General features: G+C 34.6%; 1 long non-coding RNA gene across 1 annotated transcript in view; it reads left to right on the top strand.

The window, feature by feature from the left end:
- The window catches only part of LOC123001561 (uncharacterized), a 32,354-nt gene extending 16,343 nt beyond the window's left edge, over positions 1 to 16,011 (top strand). Inside the window, exon 4 of the long non-coding RNA XR_008958472.1 lies at positions 9,718 to 16,011. This is a non-coding gene — a long non-coding RNA (uncharacterized LOC123001561). The remainder of the gene's footprint in view (positions 1 to 9,717) is intronic.
- The last annotated feature ends 456 nt before the right edge of the window (positions 16,012 to 16,467 follow it).

Raw genomic sequence — 16,467 nt, forward strand, 5'->3', positions numbered from 1 at the left:
GCCTGATTTATTTTATAGAAATGATGTAGCTTTCCTTTCTGTTTTGAATGAATGTACAAATCAAAAAACGGCTCAGTAGTTTGTTTCACTTTGCTTGTACAGGCAAAAGATATGCAAATATGAGGCCCCTATGTAAAACAGCAAAGTAAATTATATCCCTGGTTAAATATTTCATATGTATTTAGTAGCACAATATTGCCATAAGCATTAACTCGGGGACATAATACATATTTTGCTACACAAGAAATAAAGGGGTACGAATGCTCAACACTGAGAAATTTCTAGTTTTGTCATTGCAGAGGATTCTCCACTGGGGAATACGTGTATTTGGCACAATTGTGTAAATATATTAACCAGATGTCAAGTATGAATGACTATTTTCTCAATGACATTGACATTTAAGCACTGAACTTAAAGTATTTTGGAGCAATAGATATTACACCAGAAGTGACAGTTATTTTTTTGCTTTTCTGGAATCTTTCTTATGACAGCAGCAACACATCATTTTAAGTTGCCTGTGAAATATATGCACAATATCCCAACTCCAGGTTTCCTGACCCAACAAGTAGAAGGGTTCTGCGGTCTAGTCTACCTTCGCAAAATCATTTACTCAAGCCAGCATTTTCCAACACTTTTTTTTTTTAAATAATACTCCATGAAAAGAAAAAAAATAGAACAATTCGTAAGAATTTGAGAGATATTCATACTCCTTCACCCTTTTGGAAATTTAAGAGGGCGCGCGTGCACACACACACACACCCAGACCTATAGGTATTTCTAGTTATTATAATTCTAGTTATATATAATTACATGTCTGAACTTATACCGTAAGTTACAGCTATGGTTACATGCATGACTTGTAGGAAGCAAACCTCCTGTATTTTCTTTCATCAAAAATTCTCAAATTTCCTTTAAAGACACATTACCTTTCTGCTACCTCAGAAGTGGCTGAGACCTTTGGTAAATGTTCAAGTAAACATTGATGGACGTGGTGAATCCTCCCGTCCTGATGAAAACGGCAGTTTACATCAGGCCAAAATCAACCAAAGCGGCGAGGCTCGTTGGGGCAAAATCGTACCGAGAAACCGAGGTGGTGTCAGGAGCACAGGAGGGAAAAGCGGGGAACTTCAGCGGTTCAGGAAGTCACCTCCTGCTCCTTGAATCCTAGAACCCTGTGCACAGTGGTCACTAAATTTAATGAATTGCAGTAAAGTATTTGAAACTAATAAATGCAAATAGGCTCTTGAATTTAAGGGATTATTTGCAAAACCCATATATTAAGGAATATATTTTTCACCAAAGATTTTATTAAGTATGAGCACCTGTCCTTCATAGATGAGTTTGATTAAAATCACAGACTACTAAAAAAAAAAAAAAATCCTAGTGTTTGGATTTATTTGATTGCGCCATAATACCAATCGCTGATATGTTACATTCTAACTCTGCAAATTATAAAAGTATTTCCATAAAGAGTCCACTTTCTGCAAGTATTTGCAAACTCATCCCATCCTTCATGAAAGGGAAGCTCTGTGTCGGCCAGCCGTGAGGAGCTGCAGGGAGAGGCTGCCCACTATTGCCACCCCGAGCTAACTAGGACAGCATCCCTTGATGAGATTATCCTCCTTTGTCAACAGTTCTGTTGTTTCTTACGTCGTTTTGGAAAATAAACCCATGCTTTAGAGCTCCCCATGTGGATAATTTCCTCAACAACTGGAGAATCTCAAGATTTGACTATGTAAGAATCCCTAAATATAAGCCTGAATGTTTGTCTGTGTATATATTTTAGGAGAAAATAATTCCTTTCCCAGGGTATGAATGCCTTCCCTTTAAAAACAGAAGGTGTTTCAGATTTCAGCTTCCATTTCATAAAGGTATGTTATATATGTCATTCTTATTTACAAGAATTTTTCTTTACAGTTCAGTGTGTACTCTTCTCCTGACTACACTGAATAGATGTTGATGAATAAAGAATCTGAAGATGTTGGCTTCAGGGCAAATGAGATCAATCTCATTACACAATATTGTTAAGAAAGCTGTTAGTTTTATACAGGGCGACCATTTTATGTGACATACAGTAGACAAAAGGTTAAATACATATTGTAAATTTTTAAAAAATAAAATTGTTTCAAATTAAAATAGATTCATGAGAGAATGCGTCCTTTCAAGAATAAAAAAAAAAAGAAAATTTACAAGCAATTTGTGCTTTAGTTTAATTCATTTCACCATATTGAACTTCCAAGATGGAATAAATGGTATTTTTAGCAAATTTAAAGTAAAGCATTAACTCTATCACAGCATTCTTGCTGGAGATTAACTTTCATTGCTCCCATTCATATTCTGAAAGATATGAAATCATCATGGCTTTTATCACAACATGATTACAATAAGATATCATTTTGTAAAAAATCAGAAGCAATTTTCTTTCTTTCTTTCTTTCTTTCTTTCTTTATTTCTTTCTTTCTTTCTTTCTTTCTTTCTTTCTTTCTTTCTTTCTTTCTTTCTTTTTCTTTCAGTAATCTCTACCTCCAACGTGGGGTTTGAACTCATGACCTAGAGAGCAAGAGTCGCATGCTCTGCAGACTGAGCCAGCCAGGAGCAACTTAGAAGCAATTTTAAAGCAGTTTTTAAATTTTTCAATTTTATAAGAATCGGTATCTTCACTAAGTTGTCAAACCGTGAAATGTGGAATTATGTGGGTGAATTATTTCATGTAGTTTCCCTATTTATATTGACCAGATTCATACTGTTGAGAGTAAGCAGAAATCAGCTTGACTTTGATTTTATTGATGGAGTTTCAATACATAACTACATTTCTATAAAAATAGAAAATTATTCTGAACCCCAAATACAATGTGTTACATATTGTATATTATGCTAAAATATATTAATATGTATGGTGGATAACATATATGAAAATACAATGAATTATTATGCATTGCACAATATTTTAGGAACATATAACATTAAGGGTGCCTTAATTTTGGAATTGATGTTTTTAGATAAAACAAAGGCATCTACACTTAAAAAATAAGTCTTGTCAAGGATGGGCAGTTCACATTTTTTTTATCTCTTAACTTGCATTTAAACCACTGCATTACACCTGTTTTTGGCACCTGGCATCAGTTTCTTTGTAAAATTGAACTACCTATCATTTTTAAACAAGCAAAAAGAAATGATTTATTAAGCATGATAAAATTCATTCTGTATCTAGATTCATCATAAAATTATAGGTATGTCAATATAAATTTGATGTTGTGAGCTGAAAGGTTTAAATGCCATAAGCTTTCTTCTTGATGTTGAGAAAGAATAACTATCCAGGTGTGGCGATATTTTCAGTTAATGTTTCTGCAGAGGTAATTAAAGGCTTATCAAATTACGACAAAGATGTAATCATATGTTAGGTCACAAAGAACTCATCCAAATCTTGCCTCAAAGAAGTTTGCTAAAGTTATTTTTAATGTGAACTGGTGTTCAAAACTGAGGTTTACCATCTGGGCCATGTCTAGTACCATTTTTTCTTAAGTTCACCAAGCTCTTCTCCATCTATGCTGGCATTTAATAGATATGAGATATATGTTAATGCAATGTGCAAGATAATTCATGTAAGCCAACCATTCACCTACTTCCTTTATATGACTGAAGTTTATTTTCAGTCTAAATATGTACCTTTCTGTGCTTATTGAATTGCATAGTGAAAATGCAAAATTCTGCTTTGGCTTGATCCTTTCAATGGAAGTTCTTATAGAAGGGAACAAATTACTAGAAGTTAAAAAGGATTAGAATCATTTGAGATAGAATTTGGTATTTATATATTCATTTAAAGCACACTTTTATTTTTATTTTTTAAAAAAGATTTTACTTATTTATGTATTTTAGAGAGATTGAGAGAGAGAGAGAGAGAGAGAAAGAGCAGGCAGGGTAGGAGCAGAGGGAGAGGGAGAGAGAATCTCACACAGACTCTGCGCTGAGGGCAGAGCCCCTATTGGGGCTCGATCTCAAGACTCTGAAATCATGACCTGAGCTGAAATCAAGAGTCTGATGCTTAACTGACTGAGCCACCCAGCCACCCCTAAAGCTACTTCTAAAATGTTGGTTTTATGTTGGACTGCTAGAAAATAGCAGACAGTTCAACTGGACTCAATCCTATGAAAGCTCTCTGTGGATAGGATTTGTCACATATCAGGTAGAGATATTTAAGTGAATTGGTGCTAAATAAAGGAATGAGGCAAACTGCCATCTAATATGGCTTCAAAGATGTCTATGTGATGACAAAGATCCTGATTATTCTGAGTAATACTGCAAGACTCAGCTAATACATCAGAATTTTTCATTACTTGGTATAAAAATACATGTTTTTGGAAACAGCCCTTTATTCTACTGAATTCTTTTCAGTCTGGATTTGAATGTTGAACATCATGTGACTGTACTGGTATAACAGCATAATGAAGCATTTACATAACATGAAGCTCTGGAATTTTTTTTTAAAAAGGAGATAAAATCAATGATTATTTCTGTTGGGGGATTTAGTAATTATTGGAAATTTTAGTTATATCTTCTACTCTAGACAGCATTCTTGGGAGCTGCAATAATTCCCCAAAGGCAAAATATTATAAGAAGGATGCTCAAATTGGATCCTGTTTGAGTCAGAGTTTGATCAACAATATGTCAGAGAGGAGGTCAGTGGATGGACTTTTCTTTGCTTCTCTTCATTTGTACTTGACAGAAATTATGCTCTTAAATAATATAATGGAGATGAGTGTTTCCCAAAGTTTTGGTGCATTAATGTAGGTCTTGAGAGATGATTTATGAAATATACGTAAAATGTGTATGTGCATATATATCATTTGCCATCAATGAGTTTAGGAGACACTCTATGCTATCCTACTTGAAGATTTAAATACACATTAGCATATTAAGTGCTCACTGAAGTCATTCAATAAATTGTTGAAATGCACTTGGGAAGTATTGATGTAGATAATTACACAAAGAATGCAGTTTTTTTGTCAATATTAACTTCTGATATTTATTAAGAAATCATTAGTATTCTAATCTTTTTAAAGTAGATGTCCCATAAACAGCTACCAATTTATAATTATTCCGATAGCAAAGTACCACCTTGAGGCTATATCTTAAATAAAGCCTCCAATGGGGAGTAATACTTGATTTATCTGAATTACACCTGAACAGCTTGGAGACCTCCCATAGTTAAGCAACTGTAACAGCTTGCAGACCTCCTGCATAATATAAAATAAAATATCCAGAGTGCTGTAAAAAAGCGAAATGATGTAAGTCTGTGAACTTCTTCCTATTTCTGTTTTATTTATACTGTTTATAAAAGTAAATTACTTGTTTGAAGTACTACTCTTGAAGCTGCCTGAATCTCTATGGGGAAGTACTCCTGTGAATCCTCTTTTATTAGTATTGGTTGATCTTTAGCTCTGGGGATGAGATCAGCAAGGTTAAAAAGCTTCGCTTTCTAAGGGGAGAGTCAATCTGATTTGAGAATAGAGAGAGACCTAGTAAGAGCCAAACCTGATGGAAATGATCTCTTTTAAAAATAACCCTGCATAGTGTACCCAGGGCAGCTACATTTCTGTAAATAGCTGGATAATGCCGTCCTTTATGCCTCAGCTGCAAAGAACAACTGCGAAGACAACATCTAACAGGAGTTTGGACTAATTTTGCCATTATAGAGAAAGTCTTTTCTTTTCTTTCTTTTTTTTTTTTCCACCCACTTTCAGTTTTGGTTAAGAAACACTGATGATGTTGGGTCGCCTGGGTGGCTCAGTTGTTAAGCGTCTGCCTTCGGCTCAGGGCTGATCCCGTTGTTCTGGGATCGAGCCCCACATCAGGCTCCTCCACGGGAAGCCTGCTTCTTCCTCTCCCACTCCCCCTGCTTGTGTTCCCTCTCTCGCTGGCTGTCTGTCTCTCTGTCAAATAAATAAATAAAATCTTCAAAAAATAAAAAAAAATTAAAAAAAGAAAGAAAAAAAGAAACACTGATGATGTTTATTCTGATGAGTTATCTTAATTCACGAGAGTAATTCATTTTACATTTATAAATAATTTTCCTATTTCTCTTATGTGACAAGAATACATACCTTATTTTCTAATCATCATTTTAATTGGGTCAACAGAATGGCATATCTTCTCCTAGGTAATGTCACTGGTTTTTATGTCTTTAATAACACAGAAACAGTAATTTTTAGCCTTATTGGAAATCCTTACAAGAACTGGATGAAGGTTATGATTATTTGTTCCAAGGAAAAAAAATAGATTGAAAGCCAATTTAATGAGTTACCAAAACCTCAAATTAAGAAGCAAGGAGGGGAAGAGGAGAGAGGGTAGCATTAATCCTACTCACCCTATTCTTTCTCTTTCTCTGATGGAAAGAGGATAAATGATAGATGATAGATAGATAGATAGATAGATAGATAGATAGATAGATAATGATCAATGCACACGTACATAGTACTGTGCATACTCACAAATTTTCCTAAGTAATATTTACAATGTTAATTATAAATACATAACGGAATACTCAGGTCATCTAAGTGTCTGGGATTTAAATGACAGAATTCAACACCTTCAACCAATTACCAGTATGAGTGAGTTTTATGAAATTGACCGTTTTAATGGCAAAATTCTCTTCTATGTGACCATATTGATCAGTGGTTTTATTTATTTCTTTATGTATGCCCTGTTTTATCTTACTAAGATTTAATACAGACTATACCAGATTGGAGAAAAAACAGAATGATATCTTGAAAGATTTCATTAAAATCCACAAATTATCATTTTTCCTAGGGAAAAAAAAATGTTTACCAATTAAAGCTTTGTACATTTACACTGTTTATAAAAGGAAATTATTTGTTGAAGTACGACTCTTGAAGCTGCCTGGGTCTCCATGGAAAGGAGTCCTGAGTTCTCTTTTGCTGGAAGTAGTTGATCTTTAGCTGCAAAGCTCTCATGGAGACATGGCCTTAGAAATAGAGAAAAGGTCAAGTCGACCCTTTTCAAATGAGAAGCATGAAGGATGGGGATGGTATTCTAGATTTTTATTAGTCAAAAGCAACTTAGCATCACCCTCAAATGTCATGTGAGAATAGTTAGTACCTCTCACTCTCCTGATTCTGTGCTTATGTTCTTTCTCTTCCCCCTCTTTCTCTAACTCCTAATTTCCACCCCATCAAATCCTAGGCTTTATGGATCTCAGTTCAATTTGAGCCACTTTGTGAAGGGTTTCTCTGGCAATCCAAAAACTCAGATCGTAATTTTCAACTTATTTTCTGTATTTCTATATAATAATCTTAAAATCTGATGCTTTACACCCAAGTACATATATTCACATATTTTTAAAACAATTTTCCTGAGTGTAAACCTTGTCTGTTCAATGGAACTATAAAGTTTAATAGAGATTATGAGAAAAATTTGCTTTATCGCAATGACTTTGTCACTTTTTGTCATATAAGGGGTTCAAGTCTGATTCTAGAATGCAACCATTGCCATGAACTATGCAAACCTATGAAATCAAATTCTCTATTCCATTTTCTGTGGTGAAGATCCAGTTGGAAAAAAGTTAATGTGTCTCTTTTTCTTTTAAATATTATATTTCTATTCAAATTTTTATATTTAATATAAACTCAAGTACCAAGCAGAGCATTTCCCAATATAAGGAGCTGATTGGAATTTGATGTATGCTATAGAGGTATTTCGAATTCTTTAGGGATTGTTTTCTTTCCTTCTCTTCAACATTGTTGAAGAGTATATCAAAATGTGTTAGTTTTTTTTTAAGGATATATAGATACCTTTGAAAAATGTGAAATGTGAATTCAACAAACTATATAGCAAAAATGAAAGCAATAATGAGAAATTAGATGTAGGTGTCTCTATAAAAACTACCATTTTTAGAGAAAATCTGACACAGAATTTGTTTGAAAAGAAAGTAAAATGTAATAAGGTATTATGAAGAAAGCATAGAATTCAGCTTTTCAGAGATCTGTTTAAATAACTCAATGAGACACTTACCCTTTTTTAAAGTTTTTTTGTGACAGACATTTATCCCTATATGATGATTTAGAGTAATTTTCTGTGAGAAATGACTCATTTCACCTCTTTCATGTAATTGATATAAAGGACCTTATTGTTTACCAACTAAATGTCTCAGATACTTATAAAACATGTACAATTTATCACACTCTCAAAAAGCAAAAACATTTCTTAGAATAAGTACAACCACACATTTTCTACTAAGGTGAGTAACAGTGAAAGAGATGTCAGCTCATTCAGAGGTGTCAGAGATGATGTCTAGCTAATAGCCTTCTGCCAGACCTACCGTCTTGCAAGAAATTATCTCCTTTCAGCCCACCTACACAGTGCCAAAGTGTTATGTTTGTTCAATTAAAGTTATTTCCTAAAACAAATCTGATTATCCTCATCTGCTTCCTTCAGTTTCCTGTTAATTAGCCACATAGGTGTTGAGAGTATTCTTTTTTTTTTTTTAAGATTTTATTTATTCATTTGTTAGTGTGAGAGAGAGAGCACAAGCAGGGGGAGAGGCAGGCAGAGGGAGAAGCTGGCTCCCCACTGAGCAAGGAGTGGGATGGGGGACTCAGTCCCAAGACCCTGAGATCATGACCTGAGCCAAAGGCAGATGCTTAACTGACTGAGCCACCCAGGCATCCCATGTGTTGAGAGTTTTCTTATCTCAATTGTCACTTTCTGTCCCAGGCATCGAGTCTTCTTCCCCCACCTGTGTTCTTGATGCCATTCCGTCTTAGCTTCTTCGGTGCCTCCTCTAATCCAGCATGCCCTTCCTCTCATCTTCCTCAGAGCCTACCCACTCCCTAGTCCTTAACTCCTTTCCATTTAAAAAACACACCCGTTTCACCTATTTGAAAAAACAAAACAAAGCAAAAACAAAAACATCTACCCTTGATTGTTCTTTACCATGTAGCAACTCTATCTTTTTTCTTTCTCTTCAATATTAGACTCCTTAAAATAGCAGTATCTGGAACTTCTTTCTTTTTTAAACCTCCCATTTATTCATTATCCTTCTGAATATGTTTTCCTCTCATCACTGTAGTTTGTTTTAAAACATTGTCAATCACATCTTAATTTAAGTCAAATTTAACACGTTCTATACATGTGACATGACCTCCCTTAAACATTTGACCAATTTAGGCCAGACTCTTAATCTTAAAACTCTTCTGACTTGAGCATCAGTGGAGCTCCAGTTCTTCAATTTGCCTGCTCCTTTGCAGTCTCTGTCTAATATTACTATTCCCAAATATTCTTATTTTAATTTTAACTGTTGTCTTATCCCTGGGTGACTTTTTACTCATAGGCATTTGTATTAGTTCAAACATGCCATTTACCTCTCTAGTTTATTATTTCCACAACCTTGTCCTCTCTACACCCCTATTGGCTCTTCTTCCTAAAATGCATTTACTTACTTTAGGCAACTATAAAAACCTCTGTTTGTAACTTAATGGGGACTATTTTGTTTAAGAATTGATTAGAGTGATGAATATATTATTAAATTGTTGTTATATTTTTCCTTTACTGTTCTTTTGCCCAGAGACTATAACAAATATTCTTCTTCAAAATTTCATTGAAAATACAGTCTTTCATGGATATTTTCTTGATTTTAGTAGGGTTAAAGGATCACATATTTTTTTACTTTATCCTTTAATATGATTTGTTACTGTTTTGCAGTTGTAAGCTTCTAGCAATGAGCCAGCGCAATGATTGAGTGTATTGTGCATTGTATCTGGTTAAATCGTGAGACAGTATTTGGTGCTGAAGATTGAAGAGAAGCTGATGGTAATCATGGTAAGTCTTTAACTAACTCACATCCTTGCGTCTCTGAACTAGCCCCAGCTATCTGCTCCAGATTAATAAATTTAAAACAAAGCAAAATATACATCATATGGACTTTAATGTTACCTTTTATAATATTTGCATATTCTTAATTATTTTTAGAGAATGTTCTCATAATTGTGCTGATGTATATGAAAGAAGATAACTATATCAAATTAAAATTCTCAATTCAATTAAGTGAAAACTTTAAGTAACTTTCCTCAGTAGTGGCAAGACTCTCTTTAGAGTGCAACTTCATTGCCTTTCCCTGAATCTATGCTTGCACATGCCCCTTATTACAGATCTTCATTTTATTCCTTAAAATGTATAATGAGAAGGTAATTCACCCTTAATGAAATGCCAGAAAATGTATACCAGAAAGTATTATGAAGGAGAAAGTGTCATTTCAAATAGGTACACCTACTTTCTAAATGACTAACAGTAGGGAACTTCTAACTCTCAGGTAAATCAAAAAATATGCAAATTGCTTTCTTAAATTCTTTTCTTGTAAAATGGATGGTAAATGTCAGAATAACCTTGTACTTGGAAAAAGTGGTACAGGGATAAAGTGTTAAGTTTCAGAGCAACTCGTTTCTAAACATTTCACAGTACATCAGCATGTGTTGGCTTAAAATATACCAACCGATATTTAGCTCTTAATGATACATAGAGTACACTAATAGTGACGGGACAAAACAATGCATAGAATTAAATGTGATTACAAGGTTCTCTCTCTCTTTTTTTTTTAAATCTTTTTGTAAATAATAGTTAAAATGCTTGGGATTGGAAATGACCTTTAGAGTCAGACAAATAATATGGATTGCAACCCTGTTTCTACCATTTATTAGCCATGTCATCATGGGTTAATATTTCAACTCTTGGAGATTCGTTTTCCTTATCTAGAAAATATGCATAATACCTACGTTTCAGAATTGTGCGAAAATTAGATATTATATACACAAAATATGTGCATGTAGGTCCTCAGAAACTTTCAGTTATTATTATTATTTAGTGAATAGCAATTTCAAGAATAAGTGTTTGTTAGTGAAAATACTTTTTTAAAGAATAACGTGTGGATACCATAAAATTGACAGAAGTAAAGATCACTATTTAATGCACATAGGCATATGCATTTTGAGCAATGTGTGGTTAAAATAACATTCTTAAGGTTTTGGGGAAAACTGCAACTATAGTGTCAATGCTTATCTTTGAAAGGGATTACAGATTTCAAGGTAACAGTATGTTTAGATTCAGGAAAAATGAAATGCCTGTTCAATCTACCCATAGATACTTGGAATGAAATAGGTTTTTAACAGGAAAAGGATACTTAATAAATGAAATTCACATTGTTTACAATATTCTTACAAAAATGGATTAAACTGGGGCGCCTGGGTGGCACAGCGGTTAAGCGTCTGCCTTCAGCTCAGGGCGTGATCCCAGCAATCTGGGATCGAGCCCCACATCAGGCTCTTCCGCTATGAGCCTGCTTCTTCCTCTCCCACTCCCCCTGCTTGTGTTCCCTCTCTCGCTGGCTGTCTCTATCTCTGTCAGATAAATAAATAAAATCTTTAAAAAAATGGATTAAACTATAAATACAGACCTTGTTGCAGGTTTAGGGAAATATATGTTATTTCATGGACTGGCATATGGGAAATCTAATATAATTATAAACTCAAGCCAGGAAAGTATTCTTGTCAGATGCTGGTGGGGCTTTTCTGTCTCTCCACCATTCCCACCCCCGGTATAAATTACAAATATAGGAATCGAAGGAATTCCAGTAACCAATAAAATCCAACGGATACACCCTTACTGCATATGTTCATCCGCATTCTTCTACAGTATGGTCAGGCAGGAACAAAATTCAACACACAGGATTTACATAGTCTGGTCAAGAGGTCAAAATGTGCATACTTGAAAATGCTGATTTTGAGTGCTAGGGGTCAATTCAAGCCTGCTTTGCATGTACGTGGGTGCAGATGGTATGGTATGAGACTTTGATACTATACATGTGTAAAAAAAGAAAAAAAAGAAAAGAAAAAGCGGTAGAGGCACTTTCCAGAACTCTTCCTCAAATTATAATGTGCCTTGGAAAGTGGGATCCAGTACCTAAGATACTCAAAGTTACTGAAAGATCAGAAGATAAAAGTTGAGATTTAGATAGTATTCATTAAACATCCTCATTGGTGGGTAATTAAGGAGGTGGAATGCTGACTTCAGAGAGGGATAAGTCTACCTAAAAACAAATATATAATTGAAGAATTCAAGGATAGGAAGAGAATGGAACATATAGGGTGATGGGGGAATGATTTCTCACATAAAACTTCTGGGGAAAAAACATTTGCCAAATTATCTACCCATCAAAATACAAAATACATACAAAAAGAGCATTTTTCTGTGCTTACAGCCATGTAAAGGATAACTGAATGCTACTTGTTTAGGTAAACAGAACTATGTATTTTACAAATAAGGCATAACTTAATCATTGGTATTTGAGTTTAAATTCAAAGGTACTGAAGAACTAACCTAAGGGGGGGGGGGGAAGCATCTATGTCTAAGCTTCTCTTGTACAAATACAGTGCTTCCAAATTAATTTTGTACTTCTGGATGACCCAGTAAATTGTGAAATTGTGACTCAATGGTAATTGCTAAAGATAGACAAATTATGGCTTAAAAAGACAAAATAAAGAAAGAAAGAAAAGAAATGCTGTGCATAACATTGGCAAGTTTACTAGTTCAGTGCAACTTACAGTAAATTAACCAAAATGGTGGAAGAAATTGAATATGTAAATGCAACTAATTTTGAAAAAATCTTTGCCTTTACCATTATTTATTATGTGAGGTTCAATAAACTTTTCTATGGTTTATTGGGTTATTATGAACTGCCACAGATGAGGAATGATACAGCTACTCAAAGGGGTTACCTTTTAATTGCCAGAGCTTTTTCTATGTTGACTTGGAGTGCAGTCACCATGGCATGAAAATTGGGAAAAGTAGATAAAAAATATATCATGGATTAGAAATTTGGATTTTTGCACTCAAAATCAATCGATCTGTACAATTTTGCTTTTGGGTTTAGATATGAAAAATTATATAACTAATTGGTTTTTATCCCATTGGAACAATATTATGACCACAAGAGCTGTGATATTAATATGAAGTTAGGTAGGTAAACCATGGTTGAATAAATGTTCCAGAGGTGGAATTTCTGAAGCTGTGGCTCATCATACTGTCAGACAAATGGAGCATATACTTTGATATTTTCCTTATGAAAGTTGTCCACTGGGGCACAGAGTTGTAGTCTTTTATTTCCAGCTATAGAGTTGACCCTATGGTCACATTAACAAACATTTGGAAATAATTGTATCCTGGATTGATTCTTATCTGTATTATAGTTAATTACAACAGTGCTTTTATGATTTTTAAAGATGATGAATATTGTTATTGTTATTGAACAACATGACGGAAATTGTATGTTGTATGTGATATTATGTGGTATGTCCTGTGAAAGAGAAGTGAGGCTGGAAGCTAAGAAGACAAAGGAAAAGAGAGCGATCTTCAAAGAAATAGATGATAAAAGATATATAAAGCAGGTGGAAAGACAATCTTAGACTTCAGAAAATTGATGGCATTTGGAGAAAATTGGAAATTCTGTAATGGAATATTCAATATGTGTAGGAAAATGGTAGCAAATATGTTCAAAATTGCATAATGCTTCAAATGCTGTGTCACTCTGTTCTAAACAGATCATTTTTGTTGGCAATTGGTTCTCCTTTATGTGGTGATGCAAGAACAGCAGATTCTTTCATCTCAAGTGGCTATTATTCCTTTTTTTTTTTTTTAGGATTTGTTTATTTATTTGAGAGAGAGAGAGAGTGAGGGAGTAGGGGGAAGGGCAGAGGGAGAGGGAGAGAGAGAATCCTTAAGCAGACTCCACACCGAGCAAGGAGCCCGACACAGGGCTTCATCCCAGCACCCTGAGGTCAGGATCTGAGTCAAAATCAAGAGTTGGATGCTCAATCAAGTCACCCAGGCACCCCTTGAGTGGCCGTCAGCTTTGTTATTATCTGTATCCAGCCCACGGAAGGGGAAAGAATGTGTGAAGAAGTCACACCTATTTCTTGAAAGCTTTGGCCAGAAAAAGCACACCACTCTCTTCATACTCCTTTGGCAGAATTCAGTGTATGATCACACCCAACTTCAGGAGAGGCCGAATCTAAAGTTCAAGAAGACAACTGGATTGTTGGTGAAAGTCTAGCAGTCAGACCTATAGTGACATAAAAAGGGCACATGCCCTGGAGCTATTACAGGAGTAAACTACATCAATGAAGATCACGTGTACCTCTATAAATAAAAAGGGGGAGCATCTTTCTGATATGAACTAGACAATTTAAAAAATAACACAGGTAGAAAAAGGAGCGGGTTTAGTCTGATGACCTGAGTTCAAACTTCACTGTTTAAATTGTTATTTGCTTTTCCAGGTCTTAGTATCTATATGTAACAAAACAGTTTTTCTATACTTCAGAAGTGTTATCCAAGTCAAAACATTCATGAATTCAAGTGTGTTTTTTCTTTAAGTTAAGTGAAAAAGTGATATGTAAAGAGAAAATCTTATTGAAAATAAGGTTTGTGGAAAAATTAATCATCAACAATGTAAGAGCTTGAAGATTTCTCCCTGTCCTGCAATACCAGTATTTCCTAACTAATGGCCTTGAGATAGTCCTGCTTAATATGGATAAATTGGAATGAGAGTAAATTTTGCCTTATGGTAACATGTAGTTTGAAAGTCAGTTGTTTAACCAGTAGCATGATATAAGCTTAAGACGTTCTATTTGCTTGATTTCCCCTGTGCCTATAATGCAGATTTTTATACTATTCCTCACCAAAGAAGCCCAGGGCCTCCTGGGGAGTAGCAAGTCCTGGATTTTGGGGCAGGGAAAAGGATGTGCCTGGGACATCCTATTTACAGAAGGCAATATCGCTCTAAATAAATACTAAAAAAAAAAAAAAAAAAAAAAAAAAGGAATGAGAAAAGATTCTATCTAGAAAACAGATATGAAATGTGATGGAATTGGCAAAGTCTAAAGTGAAAACTAAGTTCAATGACATGTGCTTGAAATATAAGACAGATTCAGATCAAACAGATCCACAAAAATTACAATTCATGCTAATATTTTATGTAAAACATGATGTATCAGAATACAGAAGTTGAATGACTATCTATGTGTGTGTCTGTGTGTTTAGCAGTAAGTAAAGATTATTGGAACAATGTTACTCTTTAAAAAATTGGCTCTAGAATATGTGTGTTCCTAGGAGGTGAAGTTAGTGGAACAGGGCCGACTCGACCTAGGCTGACCAACCATCTTGAATACATGACTTTCAAGATTTCCCTAGAGTTCATCTCTATCTCAGCTGGTGATAAGGGTAAACAAAAAATGGAAGAGCACATAGGGGAAGCTTAGAGGAGCCAATCCCATCAGTGGCAAACACGATTTCTACTCCCATCCCATTGACTAAAACACTGGAAGGAAGCTGGGAAAGAGACTTACTCTGTGCCAGAGAAGAGAAAGACGTCATAAGCAGCCAGCAATCTCTACCATATAATGATTTATAAATTGTAATAATCATAATACATATGTGGTTGGTGCTAGATAGCCAATTAAACATGCCATTGCTAATTATTGGTATTATAAAGAAGTGTTGAATAATATTTCTGGATTTGGGGTTATCAGGACATCATGCTTATGGTTGTAACTCCACAGAGTTAATGTACCTTATCTATTAGGAGTATGAGATGTGAGACAGGGTTTTTCAGAAGCAAATGACAAAACCTTTAAGTAAATTAAACTGTACCTTTCAGAATATAATGACCCAAGATGAAGCAATTTCTGAAAGCAAGCTATGTATTTTTCATCCAACAGAAACAGGTTAATTGTAATTAGGGAATTTCAGATTGCTCATTTATTGGAGAGCAGATTATGTCTTGATATGAAGATCGGGGTGTGGGTGGTAGGTGTTTGCCAGATTGAAGGGATAGGGAGAGCTCCTTAAAATGTGAACTCATAAACTTGCAAGATCCATTTTTGTGAAAATCCTGAAAACTTTAAAATGTTTTCATCCTCATATTTCTCTTTTAATGGAAAGTTTAAGAAGAAGATTACTTTGAATAAATACTTACAGTATCAACATCTAAACCATGTCTATCATCATTTCTGCTTTTATGGAATTTTCGCATACACAGAATGCCTATAAATGACAAATATACACATCTGATGAGCTATGAAAATATATTCCACAATATTCTATTCATTCTTCTTGACATTTTCTGCTCCTTCTTCAGACTGCCAGCATAATCCCTAAATCCCCTTCAACTAGCCCTTGTCATAACTTGTTTTTACCTGCACACATTTGTGTTGATTACTGAGCTCTCTTGTATTCCTAATTAGACCGTAATCTCCTTTAGGCAAAGAAACACATTTCCATATTAATGGATGGTCCAACTATCCAGTAAAATGCTATGAATCCTCAATGATTCCTCTTTATTCTAACCCATTTTTGATAGTTTCCACTGTCATATTATTGACTCAGATTTTTGTGCCCTATTTCTAA

The sequence above is a fragment of the Ursus arctos genome, unplaced genomic scaffold, assembly GCF_023065955.2.
Source record: "Ursus arctos isolate Adak ecotype North America unplaced genomic scaffold, UrsArc2.0 scaffold_9, whole genome shotgun sequence".
NCBI lineage: Eukaryota > Metazoa > Chordata > Mammalia > Carnivora > Ursidae > Ursus > Ursus arctos.